This window comes from Erinaceus europaeus, chromosome X, assembly GCF_950295315.1.
Source record: "Erinaceus europaeus chromosome X, mEriEur2.1, whole genome shotgun sequence".
Classification (NCBI taxonomy): Eukaryota; Metazoa; Chordata; class Mammalia; order Eulipotyphla; family Erinaceidae; genus Erinaceus; species Erinaceus europaeus.
This window is the reverse complement of record NC_080185.1, coordinates 73,710,888-73,724,888: the sequence shown is the minus strand read 5'-3', so window position 1 is coordinate 73,724,888 and position 14,001 is coordinate 73,710,888. Positions and strand designations below refer to the sequence as shown.

Below are 14,001 nucleotides of genomic sequence, written 5' to 3'. Positions count from 1 at the left end.
GTCACAGCGCTAACACAGACTGTTAGGACTGCTGCCTGTCCAATAGCATGATGGAGAAGTTGTAGCGGCCATACTTTTGAGGCACAGCAGCCTGTCTATGGCTCTGACCACTCACCATTACAGTAGGAGCCTGCAAAGACTAAATGGGTACTTTCAGGATTTGGTGAAGTTCCATTAGATCAGTGGTCCACCCACCTCATGTCAGTAAATTGACCTGGAGCTTGCCACTTACATGGCCTTCATGTACTAACACCAACTTCAAGCCCAAAGTCAGTCTGCTTGTGCATGGGAAATCAGCATGCTTTTTCCTGCCTTTCTGATCCACCCCCATTTGGTTATCATGGTCCTACTGACAGAATTTGCAGCTACAGTCTGACATCCCCACCCTAGACTGAACCACTTTTGCCAGGAATCCTCTGTGAGTTTTGAAGGCTCCTATGGTTTCTTCTGCCAACTAGAGTTTTTGGTCTTGCTGTGGCTATAGCAGCAATTTCCTCCTGGCTAGCACACCACCATAGGTAGGATCTATAGACAAAGTCCCTTTACCTCCAGCTTGACAGCTGCTCCCTGGTCTTTCCTGATTTTGTAGAAGGGTTCTTGTGTGCCTTTCTCTGGCCTTTAATACAGTATAGCCTCAGTCAAAACATGTCTTTGAGGTACTGTGGGGTAATTTCCTCTAACTTAGCTGCAGCTTTGCCTCAGCTAGACTAATTCAGTAGGAGACTCAAAAGAATGTCAAACTTCACATTTGGTGGATCCAGAAAGTGAAGAACAAAAGAAAGCCAAACTGGGTATAAGGAAGAAAAATAATAAAATCTAGAGTGTACAAAACGACATTGAAAGCAAACAAGTAAACAAACAAACAACAAAACAAAACAACAACAACAACAACAGTCAAACAGAGAGCTGGTTCTTTGAAATGGTAAACAAAGTTGGCAAGCCCCTAAGAAAAGTCATTAAGAAACAAGAGTGAAGACTTTTTTTATCCTTTTTAAAAAAATTATCTTTATTGGATAAAGACAGCCAGAAACTTAGAGGGTAGGGAAGATAGAGAGGGAGAGAGGAAGAGAGACACCTGCAGCACTGCTTCACCACTTGCAAAGCTTTCCCCCTGCAGGTGGGAACCAGGGGCTCAAACCTGTGTCCTTGAGCACTGTAACATGTGCGCTCAAGCAGGTGCGCCATCACCCGGCCCCGAGTGAAGACTTTTATAACTAGGTCTGTCAATTAAAAATGGAGAGATAAGAGAGATAATGTTACCATGGGGATTGAAAATCAAATGAGAGGGGCCAGGTGCAGGAGCACCTGGTTTAGTGCACACACTGCAGTGTGCAGGGGCCTGGATTCAAGCCCCCCAGTCCTCACTAGCATTGGGGAAGCTTCACAAGTGGTAAAACAGTGCTCCAGGTTTCTTTCCCCACTCCCCACCTCTTTATCTACTCTCCTCTCTCAATTTCTCTGCTTCTATTCAAAAACTAAATAAAAACCTAAGTAGATTTTTTAAATCATAGAGAAAAGCATAATAGATTAGTCTGAACAACTATATGCCATAAAAGGGGATTACTTAAAAGAAATAGAATATGTCAAGACCAAACCAAAAGGAAATGGAAAACATGAATAAAATAATTATGATTAAGGAAATTGACACAGTAATCAAAACTCTTCCCCATAACAAAAGAACAATACCAGACAGTTTTGCCAACAAGTTTTACCAAACTTTAATGGAAAATCTATAAAATATTCTATTCAAGCTCTTTCAATATATTGACGATAAGTAGGGGAGATAGCATAGTGGTTATGCAAAAAGACTTTCATGCCCAAGGCTCCAAAATATTGAAAATAAAGACTTAAAAGGGGGAGGGAGATAGCATAATGGCTATATGAATAGACTTTCTTGCCTGAGGCTCTGAAGTCTCAGGTTCAATCCCCTCACCGTCCCCCACACGAACATAAACCAGAGCTGAGCAAAGCTCTTGTTAAATAAAAGGAGGAGTTAAAAAAGAGGAGGAGTCTGGTTAGTTGCACACATTACAGTATGCAAGATTGAAGGGGAGGGTGACCACTGGGCTTCCCAGCTCAGCGGGGTGGAGGTGGGGGGGCGGGGTGGGTGGTTGGGATGGGACACAGTCTTTTGGTGGTGGGAATGGAGTTTATGTACACTCCTATTAAATTGTAGACATATAAATCACTAATTAATATGAGAGGGGAAAAATTGATCATATGTCTAGAACTTCTTAAAACACAGGCTATCTTTGATATGTTGATTCTCTCAAAAGCCTAGACTAGGGAGAACAGAAGCAACTGATAGCACAGCTATATACAAGATGCTGGGTATTATACCCCAAACCCTAACAAAGGGACTTTTCAAATAATATGATAATAACAATAACTATCCATTGTCTTCTTGAACCCTAAGACAGCAGGAACCTCACATTTCCACTATAGAGCCTATATTTCCCTCAGTCCTGGAACCTTAGGGTGGGGCCCACTTTCCTGCATGCTTCTCTCAATCCAAATCAAATAATATTGCATCCGCGGATCGCAACCCAATCAACGCAACGAGTGCCACCCCAGCATGCTTCACTTCAAACTGTGTCCAGAGACTTCAGGTGTGGGATGACAACCCTTCAGCTTCATCACTCGGGTGAGACCTTTCCTTTCATAGTATTCTCTAATTCCATTCCAGGTGTTCCACAGTAAAGTTCCTCAGTAAAGTCCCCAAACCTAGATATAGTCCAGGTCCCCTGAGATAGAGCGTATATTCACACATGCCCATAAGCTAGGGGAAAATATATACCTGAAAGCTGAAGTACACAAGAGCCTTCAGGGAATACCTCCCAACACTTCGTCTGCACTATTCCAGTCTTTAGGTCCATGGTAGTTCAACAATTTGTTTGGCTTTGTACGTTAACTCTCTTTTCAGCCACCAGGTTCCGGATGCCAGCAGAGTGCCGACCAGACTTCCCTGGACAGACGACCCCACCAGTGTGTACTGGAGCTCCACTTCCCCAGAGACCCACCCTGCTAGGGAAAGAGAGAGGCAGACTGGGAGTATGGATAGACCAGTCAACTCCAATGTTCAGCGGGGAAGCAATTACAGAAGCCAGACCTTCCACCCTCTGCAACCCACAACGACCCTGGGTCCATACTCCCAGAGGGATAGAGAATGGGAAAGCTATCAGGGGAGGGGATGGGATATGGAGATCAGGTGGTGGGAATTGTGTGGAACTGTACCCCTCTTATCCTATGGTTTTGTTAATGTCTCCTTTCTTAAATAAAAAAAGGAGGAGGAGGAGAAGAGGAAGAAGAAATATTTAATGGTGTTATCTATGAAGTTAACATCACTTTGATGCCAAAAGCTGACACAAAAAGAAAACTTCAGACCAATATCCCTGATGAACATAAATAAAGCTAAGGTCCTGAACAAAATCTTTGCGAAATGATGAAACTTTACCTTCAAAAGGTTGTCCATCATGACCAACAGGGTTTCATACCAGAAATGCAAGGTGGTTCAACATACATTATTGAACATATTGTTAGATACCATAGTAGCAACAAAGAAGAACAAACTTGAAAGATTTTCTTAATGCATGCAGTGAAATTTTAATAGTTCATTTATTTTTATTTTATTAATTTGTAGATAAAACTACTTTTATTAATGTCAAGGTAATAGTTTTCTAATTTATTGGCTTACACAGGTAGATTTTGTTTTCCCTCTTCTCTCTCCAGGTTCTGGAGCTCAGATCTGGAGTTCAGAGCCCTCTTGTCATCTTTTCCTAACATTTACCCCTTTAGGAGCATGGACCAAAATTCTTTATGGGGTGCAGAAGGTGGAAGATCTGGCTTCTGTAATTGCTTTTCCACTAGACATGGGTATTGGCAGGTCAATCCGTACCCCCATTTGTTTCTGTCTTTCCCTGGTGGGGTAGGGCTCTGGAAAGGTGAGGTTCCAGACACGTTGGTGAGATCATCTGCCCAGGGAGTTCAGGATAAAATCATAGTAGTATCCACAATTTGGTAGCTGAATAAGTAGTAAGATATAGACCAGGACAAAATGATTAATGAACAGGAACCATAAAGTAGAAACAAAGCAGATGAGAATAGTGATCTTAAGGTGGAAAGAAGTGAGGAACTCTGTTTTAGGTTTGTTCCTAGGGGCCCATGACTGGCAATTTCTGCTGGAGCTTGATAGCTAACATGCAGGTGGACTAAAAATATTATCTGGGAAAATGGTGTCAAAGTTGAGAAAGGACTAGAAAACTAAGGGCAGAGAGCAGCTCACAAACTTGAAGAAAATGTATAAAAGTGACTAGGTAGTGGCATATCTGGTTAGTTGCACACATTACAGTATGCAAGACTGAGTTGGAGCTCCTGATTCCTACCTGCAGATGGAAAGCTTCACAAGTGGTGAAGCAGATCTACAGGTGTCTCTCTGTCTCTATCCATCTCTATCTCCCCCTCTTCTCAACTTCTCTCTGTTTCTATCTAATAAATTTATTAATTAATTAAAAATAATATATGTAAAACTATTTACCAGGTTGGTCTGACCTGGGGCCCATATCTATTCATATTTTTGCACAAGAGTCTGTATAACTTCTGAGTCCCTGTCAGTCTTTGCAGTCCATGGTCATAGCTGGGAACATTCTAGGATGCACACAGAGAAAACTTTTGACAATATTTGATATCCTTCTGTGATTTAAACCCTTTAAAAATTAGAACTTAGGCAACATTCCTCAATTAGTATATGCTATATACAAAAAAAAAAGCCTTTTGGCAACATCATACTCAATACTAAGAAGTGGAAAGTTTCGCCTCTTATATCAGGAAAAACGTAATAATGTCCCACATACTCATTACTACTCAATATCATTCTGGAAGTTGAAAACATAGAGGGGGTGGGAGCCAAATCTAATTGTGAGAGAAAAAATAACTGTCTCTATTTGCAGATAACACAACAGTATACATAGAAAGTTTGCTTGAATCCCACATAAAAGACTTAGAAACAATTGGCAAGGAAGTGGGGTAAGGAGTGGTGCATCTGGTTAAGTGTACACATTACAGTGTGCAAGGACCCAGGTTCAAACCCCTGGTCCCCTCCTTCAGAAGCGGTGAAGCAGGACTGCAGGTGTCTCTCTCCCTATCTTCCCTCTCTCCCTATCTTCCACTCTCCTGTCAATTTCTCTCTGTCTCTATCCAATAATAAATAAATAAATAAATATATATATATATATATATATTTTAAAAAACAGTTGGCAATGAAGTAAGAAGCTGCAAAATTAATGTACAAAACCAGTGGTGTTCTCCTACACACACAGTAAGATAGAATAAGAAAGAGGAGAAGGAGGAGGGAAGAGAAGAAGAAGGAGAAGGAGAAAGGGAAGGGGAAAGGGTGAGGGGAAGGGGAGGGAAGGGGGAGAGAGAAGAAGAAGAGGAAATCAATTACGTTTACAATGCTATTAAAATAAATTAGGTGATCCAGTCTCTTGCCTTTATCCAGCTTTTGTAGTCCTTTCTTTATCTGAGAAGCTTAGACTTTCTCCCAGTTGTTAAAATGTTGAATGCCATTTGTTGTATTCAAATCAGTGTTAGGTTTATGAGGTCTGATCTCGAGTTAGGGAGTAAACACACCTAGGATTTTACTGTGGTCTAAGTTAATGTTAAGTTTTACTGCATTTACTTATCTGATGATTCTAGTAGAGGCTGTCATAGGGACAATAACTGTCCTTTAGTTGATATATTTTTAGTTGATATATATTTTTTTGCTAGTATATCTCTTGGCCAAGTGTATACAGTGTTTCTTTGAAAGATGATCAAGGGGTGACAATAATGCTGATGCTATCAGATGAGATTAGAAGATATATCTCTTTTGTGTAGTTAGTTGAACAGATAGAGTGTTTGAGAGGAGTAAAGTAGGAGTTATGAGAGTAGGATGTCTAGGCCTAAGTAGTAAATATTTGATTAGACAGTTTATGGTGCCTTCTGTAGGTCTTTCTACTTGCTTGCCAAGTTTATTGTGTCTAAGTCTAATCACAGAGGGCTAGCAAGAACTTTTACTTTGAGGTATAAAGTTGCCCCTGACTTATGGGTATGTGTATACATGTACCAGTCCCCTCAGCCCTAGCCTATATCTAGGGTCTGTAACTTTGAGTTAGGAAAGATCTCATCAGATTATTGGAGTTGGAGGTTGGAAACTCAGGCATGGCATCTCTGGATACAATCCAAAGCAAAGAGGCAGTGTGACAGCCGTATGTGGCATGGTGGCACTGGTTGCACTGATTAAACTGAGATCAGCAGAGGCAGTGTAACAGGGCAGGGGATCAAATATAAAGGCATCAAAAATATAAGCAAAGTCCCAGAGTTTCCAGGACTGAGAGAAATATGGATTTTGAAGAGAATGGGGAAGGTTCCTTGCAGTATTAGACTTAAGAAGGCAATAGATAATTATTATTATAATCAAGTTATTTGAGATCTTGGTTACTTTGAAAACTCACTTAATGATGGCCTTTGTGATCAATACCAGGCCACACCATCATCTGAGTCCCTAGTCAGGGAATACTTGGATTCCCCCCCCCCCCATACACAATATGGGCCTAAACCTCTAATAAATCCCTTTCTCCACCACTGGTCACTTACATCAGGAATGCCATCATATGCTTTCTTTAGGCTTCTTCAGGACAGTACCCTCACTATGAACTACCAATGGCAAGGACTGCCTCTCTCTCCAAAGGGAGGCTGGGTCATCCTACTCTGTCATTCAAGGAAAACTGGTCCCGAAATGAGTGCAGCCTAGAATGTTCCCAGCTGTGATCATGGACTGTAAGCTCAGACTGACAGGGACTCAGAGGTTATAAAGGCTCCTGTGCTAAATATGAATAAATATGGCCCTTGGGTAGATAGATATATAAATATAGTTATTTATTTATATATTTTCCGTAAGTTTGGGAGCTACTCTCTACCCTAATACAGCTTTCTAGCCATTTATTAACTTTGAAACTATCGTCCCAGACAATATTTTTAATCCAGCTGCATGCTAGCTATCAAGCTCAAGCAAAAATTACTAAAGTCATAGGTCCTGTGAAACTTATCTAAAATAGACTTCCTAGCTTCTCTGCACACTAAAATCCCTAATTTCATCTGCTCTACTCCTACATTTTTGGTTCCTGTTTATTAAGCACTTTGTTCTGTTTTATATCTTACCCCTTTCAGTCACCAAGTTGCAAACACTACTATAATTCCATCCTGAATTCCCTGTGAAAATGACCTCACCAATGTGTTGTGAAGCTCACCTTTCCAGAGCCCTACCCCACTAGAAAAAGAAAGAAACAGACTAGGGATATGGATCAACCTGCCAATGTCCATGACCATTGGAGAGGCAATTACAGAAGACAGAACTCCCACTTCCTGCACCCCCCAAAGAATTCTGGTTCACACCCCAGAGAGGAGGAAAAATGTTAGGGGGGGAAGACCAGAAGGCTCTGAACAACAAAATTCCATCCAGATCCAGAGAGTGAAGAGGAAGGAAAAGGAAGGACATTCAGAAGTAGCAATTGCTATAGGCATGATTTAGAATGGAAGAGAAGGCAAGACCATAGGGAAAAAATGGTCAAATATATATAAATATAGTTATAGAAGTAGTAGTCAAGGGAGGTCGGGCAGTAGCAGTGGGTTAAGCGCACATGGCGCAACGTGCAAGGACTGGTAAGGATCCTGGTTCGAACTTCCAGCTCACCACCTGCAGTAGGGGTCACTTCAAAAGCGGTAAAGCAGGTTTGCAGGTGTCTCTCTGTCTATCCCCCTCTCTGTCTCCCCTCCTCTCTCTATTTCTCTCTGTACTATCCAACAACAACAGCAATGACAACAATGATAATAATGAAAACAACAAGGATAACAACAAGAACGACAAAATCGGAAAAATGGCCTCCAGGAGCAGTGGATTCGTAGTGCAGGAACCAAGCCCCAGCAATAACCCTGGAAGCAAAAAGTAATAATACTACCAAAATAAGAAGTAGTAGTCAACCTATATCTGTGACACTGGGAGAACAAATGCAGCTTTCAATGGAAGGAAAGGGGACATGAACTCTGGTGGTCAGAATGGTGTGGAATTATACCCTCGTTATCTCATAATCTTGTAAATCAATATTAAATCACCAATAATAAAAAAATAAAATAAACAAGTAAGTATCTAAGAATAAATTCAGCAAAGGAGGTGAAAGACTTGTACATCCAAAATTATGACACACTATTAAAGGAATTAAAAGTAGCACAGAAAAAATGGAAACATAGTCCACATTTATGAATTGAAGGAATAAACATCATTAAAATGATGTATGTATATTCAATGCATTTTACACTAAATTCCACAGAATTTTTAAAAAATATTTTTATTCATTCCCTTTTTTGTTTCCCTTGTTGTTTTTTATTGTTGTAGTTATTATTGATATTGTTGTTGGATAGGACAGAGAGGAATAGAGAAAGGAGGGGAAGACAGAGAGGGGGAGAGAAAGATAGACACCTGAAGGTCTGCTTCACCGCTTGTGAAGTGACTCCCCTGCAGGTGGGGAGTCAGGGGCTTGAACCAGGATCCTTATGCTAGTCCTTGCGTTTTGTGCCACCTGCGCTTAACCCACTGTGCTACTGCCCTATTCCCTCCACAGAATTTTTTAAGGGAATAGAGCAAATGATATGCGGAACCAGAAACCACTTCAAGCCTTCTCAGGATTCTGAGAAAAAAAAATGGAGACATCATGTTTCCTAACTTCAGATTACACTGGTTTGAAATATTATAATAAGTAAAGCACTATAATAGTAAAAAAAAAAAAAAAAAAGTATGACACTGGAACAAAAAACAGACACACAGATCAATGGAATAAAATTGAGCATCCAGAAATGATCTCACATTTATTAACAGCCAATACATATGAACTAGTGTGTAGACCATTAAGTGGAAGAATCTATTCAGTAAATGATACTCAGGAAATTGGGTGGCAATATGCAAAAGAATGAAACAGGATGACAACATGCTTGAGTGCCCTTGCTTGAGTCAACTCCAGATGGATCAAAAACACAGAAACTAGAGCAGAAACCATCAAGTACATAGAAAAAAAACATTGGCAAAAGACTCAATGATTCTTTTTCAGAAACATCTTTGAAAACTAGAGCCCCTTGGGGTTCGGGCAGTAGCACAGCAGGTTAAGCGCAAGTGGCCCGTAAGCCCAAGGACCGGCGTAAGGATCCAGGTTCAAGCCCCTAGCTCCCTACCTGCAGGGAAGTTGCTTCACAGACGGTGAAGCAGGTCTGCAGGTGTCTGTCTTTTTCTCCCCCTTTTCCCCTCCTCTCTCCATTTCTCTCTGTCCTATCTAACAACGACGACATCAATAACTACAACAATAATAAAAAACAAGGACAACAAAAGGGAAAATAAATACATTTAAAAAACATAAAAAAGGATTAAATTTTTTTTTAAAGAAAGAAAAGAAAACTGAGCCCCACAGCAAGGAAAACAAAAGTAAATTTAAACCAATGGGACTAAATCAAACTAAAAGCTTCTGCGCAGTAGTAAGAACTTGAAAACAAAAAGTCACACTGTTGAATGGGAGAATATTTTACATGGCACATGTCAGAAAAGGTGTTAAAATTGAAATATATAAAAGGCTTACTAAAACTCTGCAAAAGAAAAAGCTCCATTAAAAAAAAGGAATTGGTGGGGGGCAGGTGGTGGCACAGCTAATTAAAAACACATTACAATGCTCAAAGACCCAGGTTCAAGCTCCTGGTCCCCACCTGCAAGGAAGCCTTCATGAGTGGTGAAGCAGGGCTGCAGGTGTCTCTCTATCTCTTTTCCTCTCTATCTTCCCTTTCCCTCTCGATTTCAACAACAATGAAAGCAAAAAATTAAAATAAGCCAACAGAACAACATCAAACTGGAGAGCTTCTGCATAAGAAAAGTAGCTGTCACCAAAACAGAAAGACACCATAGATAATGGGAGAAGATCTTTAACATTCCTAAAATCACATAAAATGCTATTGACGAAAATAAAGAGCTCAATAAACTCAAAAGCAAAAATCCAAACAACCCATTTTAAGATGTGGTGAGAGGGGGTCAGGCGGTAGTGCAGCAGGTTAAGTGCGTATGGCACAAAGTGCAAGGCCTGGCTCAAGGATCCCAGTTCGAGCCTCCAACTCCCCACCTGCAGAGTGTCTCTTCACAAGCGGTGAAGCAGGTCTGCACGTGTCGGTTTTTCTCTCCACCTTTCTGTCTCCCCTCCTCTCTCGATTTCTCTCTGTCGTATCCAACAACAACATCAATAAGAATAATAACCACAACAACGATAAAACAACAAGGGCAACAAAAAGGGAAAAAATGGCTTCCAGGAGCAGAGGATTCATGGTGCAGGAACCGAGCCCCAGCAATAACCCTGGAGGCAAAAAAAAAAAGTGGTGAGAACGTGAATAGAATTCTTTTTTTTAAATTTTATTTATAAAGAGGAAACACTGAAAAAAAACATAGGATAAGAGGGGTACAACTCCACATAATTCCCACCACCAGAACTCAGTATTCCATCTCCTCCCTTGATAGATTTCCGATTCTTTAACCCTCTGGGAGTATGGACCCAGGATCATTATGGGATACAGAAGGTGGAAGGTCTGGCTTCTGTAATTGCTTCCCCGCTGAACATGGGTGTTGGCATGTCAATCCATACTCCTAGCCTGTCTCTCTCTTTCCCTAGTGGGGCAGGGCTCTGCGGAAGAGGGGCTCCAGGACACATTGGTGGGGTCATCTGCCCAGGGAGGTCCGTTGGCATCATGGTAACAACTGGAACCTGGTGGCTGAAAAAAATGTTGTTGACTAATCATGAACCTAAAGGCAGGAATATTGCATATGAAGATTTGGGGTCCCCATTTTGAAGATTGCTAGTTACCAGTCCCTGTTCAGGCGCCATTATGCCGGGCTAGCTTCGCTAGGGAGATGGTCAGGGACTCATGGCTGAGTGGTAGAGTTGTACGCAGTTCAGAAGAGAAATCTAAGCTATCTCTAATCACAATCCTGTCCTTATATATCTTGAGATGGAAGTGTCAGGTCCGAAGAGGATGTACATGGGATAGGGGTTGGGGAGAAGGAAAAAGCGTGCAAAACAATGAGGATTAAACCAATGCCCTGGAGGCAGGGTGGTGCTTAGTTAACAGTGGTTATGTAAATAGAATACAGTGTTAAGCAGGGGGGATTAAACCAATGAAACAGAAGGGGTCTTAGAAGCAGAATTTAGAAGCAGACCAACAGCTAGTAAGCCTATTTTAGTTATATTTCAAAGGGCCCATGACTATACTAGTTTTTTCCTGAGCCTGATGCATATCAGGTCCACCTGATATGCAGGTGGACCCAAGTTATTGTCTGGGGAGATGATATCATGGCTGGAAAAAGGGCTAGAAACCTAGATCAGGAAAGAGAGTAGCTCCCAAATATGGGAGAGGTGTATAAATATTGTTGACTGCAGACCCCATTGATTTTATCTGGGACCCATATTCAGCTTAGGAGCCTATGTAACCTCTGCATCCCTGTACATCTGAGCTCACATTCTGTGGTCATGAGTAGGAATGTTCCAAGAGCCCCAATTTCAGGACCCTTCTTCCTCAGGTGGTAGATAGAGTATGTTATCCAGCCTCCTTTCAGAGGATGGAACATTCTCTACCATTGTTGACCCACATTGAGGGCAAGGTCCCATGGGGGCCCACAAAGGGGTCTATTGTGTTGTTCCTAATGGAGATGACCAGTGACAATAGAAATAGGGATCTATTTGAGGTCTAAGCCCATCATGAATAGAATTTTCTACAAAGAAGAGATCCAAAAAACCAACAGACTTATGTTAAAATGTTCAAAGTCACTGATTATCAGAGAAGTGCAAATAAAAACAATGAGATGCCACTTTACACCTGTGAGAATGTCATGCCTTAGAACAAAAACAGCAAATGTTAGTGAGGATGTGAGGAGGAAAAGACCCTTCTACACTGCTGGAGGTAATATAAATTGGTCCAATCCTTGTGTAAAACAGTCTGGAGAATTCTCAGAAAACTAGAAATAAATCTACCATATGATATAGTAATTTATCTGCTGGGGATTTACCCAAAGGAAGCAAAAGCACCTATCCGAAGAGATCTATGTACACCTATGTTCAAAACAGCACAATTTGTGACTACCCAAACTTGGAAGCAACCAGATGTCAAATAGCAAATGACTGACTAAGAAAGTTGTGGTATACTACTCGGCACTTAAAAGTAATGAAGTTATTTCCTTTGCCTCATCTTGGAAAGAACTTGGAGTGAACAACAAATGAGTGACTAAGGAAGTTGTGGTATACTACTCAGCATTTAAAAGTAATAAAGTTACTTCCTTTGCCTCATCTTGGATGGAACTTGGAGTGAACAATCCAGCAAGAGAAGAACAAATATCTTGCTTATAGGTGGAATTTAAGAAACAAGTATAGAGGGGACCAGGCCGGCTGGAGCCGGGGGTTGGGGTTGGGGGTTGGGGGTGGGGGTGTGTGTGAGGCCGAAGCAGCGGCAGAGGCAATGGCTCCGCAGGCTGGTTCAGGCTTCAGGGGGCCAGCCGCCGCCATGATCCTGCTGGAGGTGAACACTGCATCATTGAGGAGACGCTAGAGCTCAAGCTCAAGAACGCAGTAGCCAAAAAGAAACCAGAAGCAGCAGAATTAACATTTGCAGATTTTGATGGAGTCCTCTATCATATTTCAAATCCTAATGGAGATTAAACAAAAGTGATGGTCAGTATTTCTGTGAAATTTTACAAGGAACTTCAGGCACATGGTGCTGATAAGTTACAATAGAGAGGGAGCCGCGCGGTAGCGCAGCGGGTTAGCACAGGTGGCACAAAGCCCAAGGACTGGAATAAGAATCCAGGTTCTAGCCCCCGGCTCCCTACCTACAAGAGAGTCGCTTCACAGGCAGTGAAGCAGGTCTGCAGGTGTCTATCTTTCTCTCCCCTTCTCTGTCTTCTCCTCCTCTTTCCATTTCTCTCTGTCCTATACAACAACAATGACATCAATAACAACAATAATAATAACTATTACAATAAAACAACAAGGGAAACAAAAGGGAAGATAAGTAAATGAATATATAAAAAAGTTATGATAGAGAGTGTACGGGAGTTTTTTGGTGAATCCAGAATCAGGTAACAATGTCTCTTTACATTACGACCTTGAAAATCTGCCTGCATCCAAGGATTCCATGGGCTGGTGTGTTGAGACGAAATTGTTTTGCCTCTGTCTTTGAGAAATACTTCCAGTTCCAAGGGCAAGGAAGACGAGAATAGGGCAGTTATCCATTATAGGGATGAAGAAACCATGTATGTTGAGTCTAAAAAGGACAGAGTCAGAGTCGTCATCAGCCCAGTGTTTAAGGATGACAATGATGTAGTCATCGGAAATGTGTTCATGCAGTTCAAAGAAGGATGCAGAGCCAGCCACACAGCCCCACAGATCCTTTTCAGCCACAGGGAACCTCCTCTGAAGCTGAAAGACACTGATGCCGCCATGGGTGACAGTATTGGCTACATCATCTTTGTGCTGTTCCCTCGCCACACCAATGCCAGTGAGACAACACCATCAGCCTGATTCACATGTTCCGGGACTACCTGCACTATCACATCAAGTGTTCAAAGGCCTGTATCCACACATGTATGCAGGCAAAAACCTCCAACTTCCTCAAGGTGCTGAATCGTGTACATCCAGATGCCGAGAAAAAAGAAATGAACACAGTCACGGGGAAGATGTTTTTATCCCGCTAGCTTCTTGAGAACAGGAAGAGGATGAACTGGCAATGGAAGTCTGGAACACTGGTTGCTGGAATTATCCAGCAGCTTTAGTAGTAGCTTTTAATGTCACACCTCTTCAGGTACTTAAGGGATTCTGTTTTGGCTCCATTTTGTACACGTTTGGAAAATAATCTGAAAAAGAAAAAAGATTTGTAGCTTGCAAGAACTTCATAGTT

General features: G+C 41.5%; 1 pseudogene; it reads left to right on the top strand.

The window, feature by feature from the left end:
* Positions 1 to 12,609: 12,609 nt before the first annotated feature.
* On the top strand, positions 12,610 to 13,799 carry LOC103116202 (actin-related protein 2/3 complex subunit 2-like; annotated as a pseudogene).
* The last annotated feature ends 202 nt before the right edge of the window (positions 13,800 to 14,001 follow it).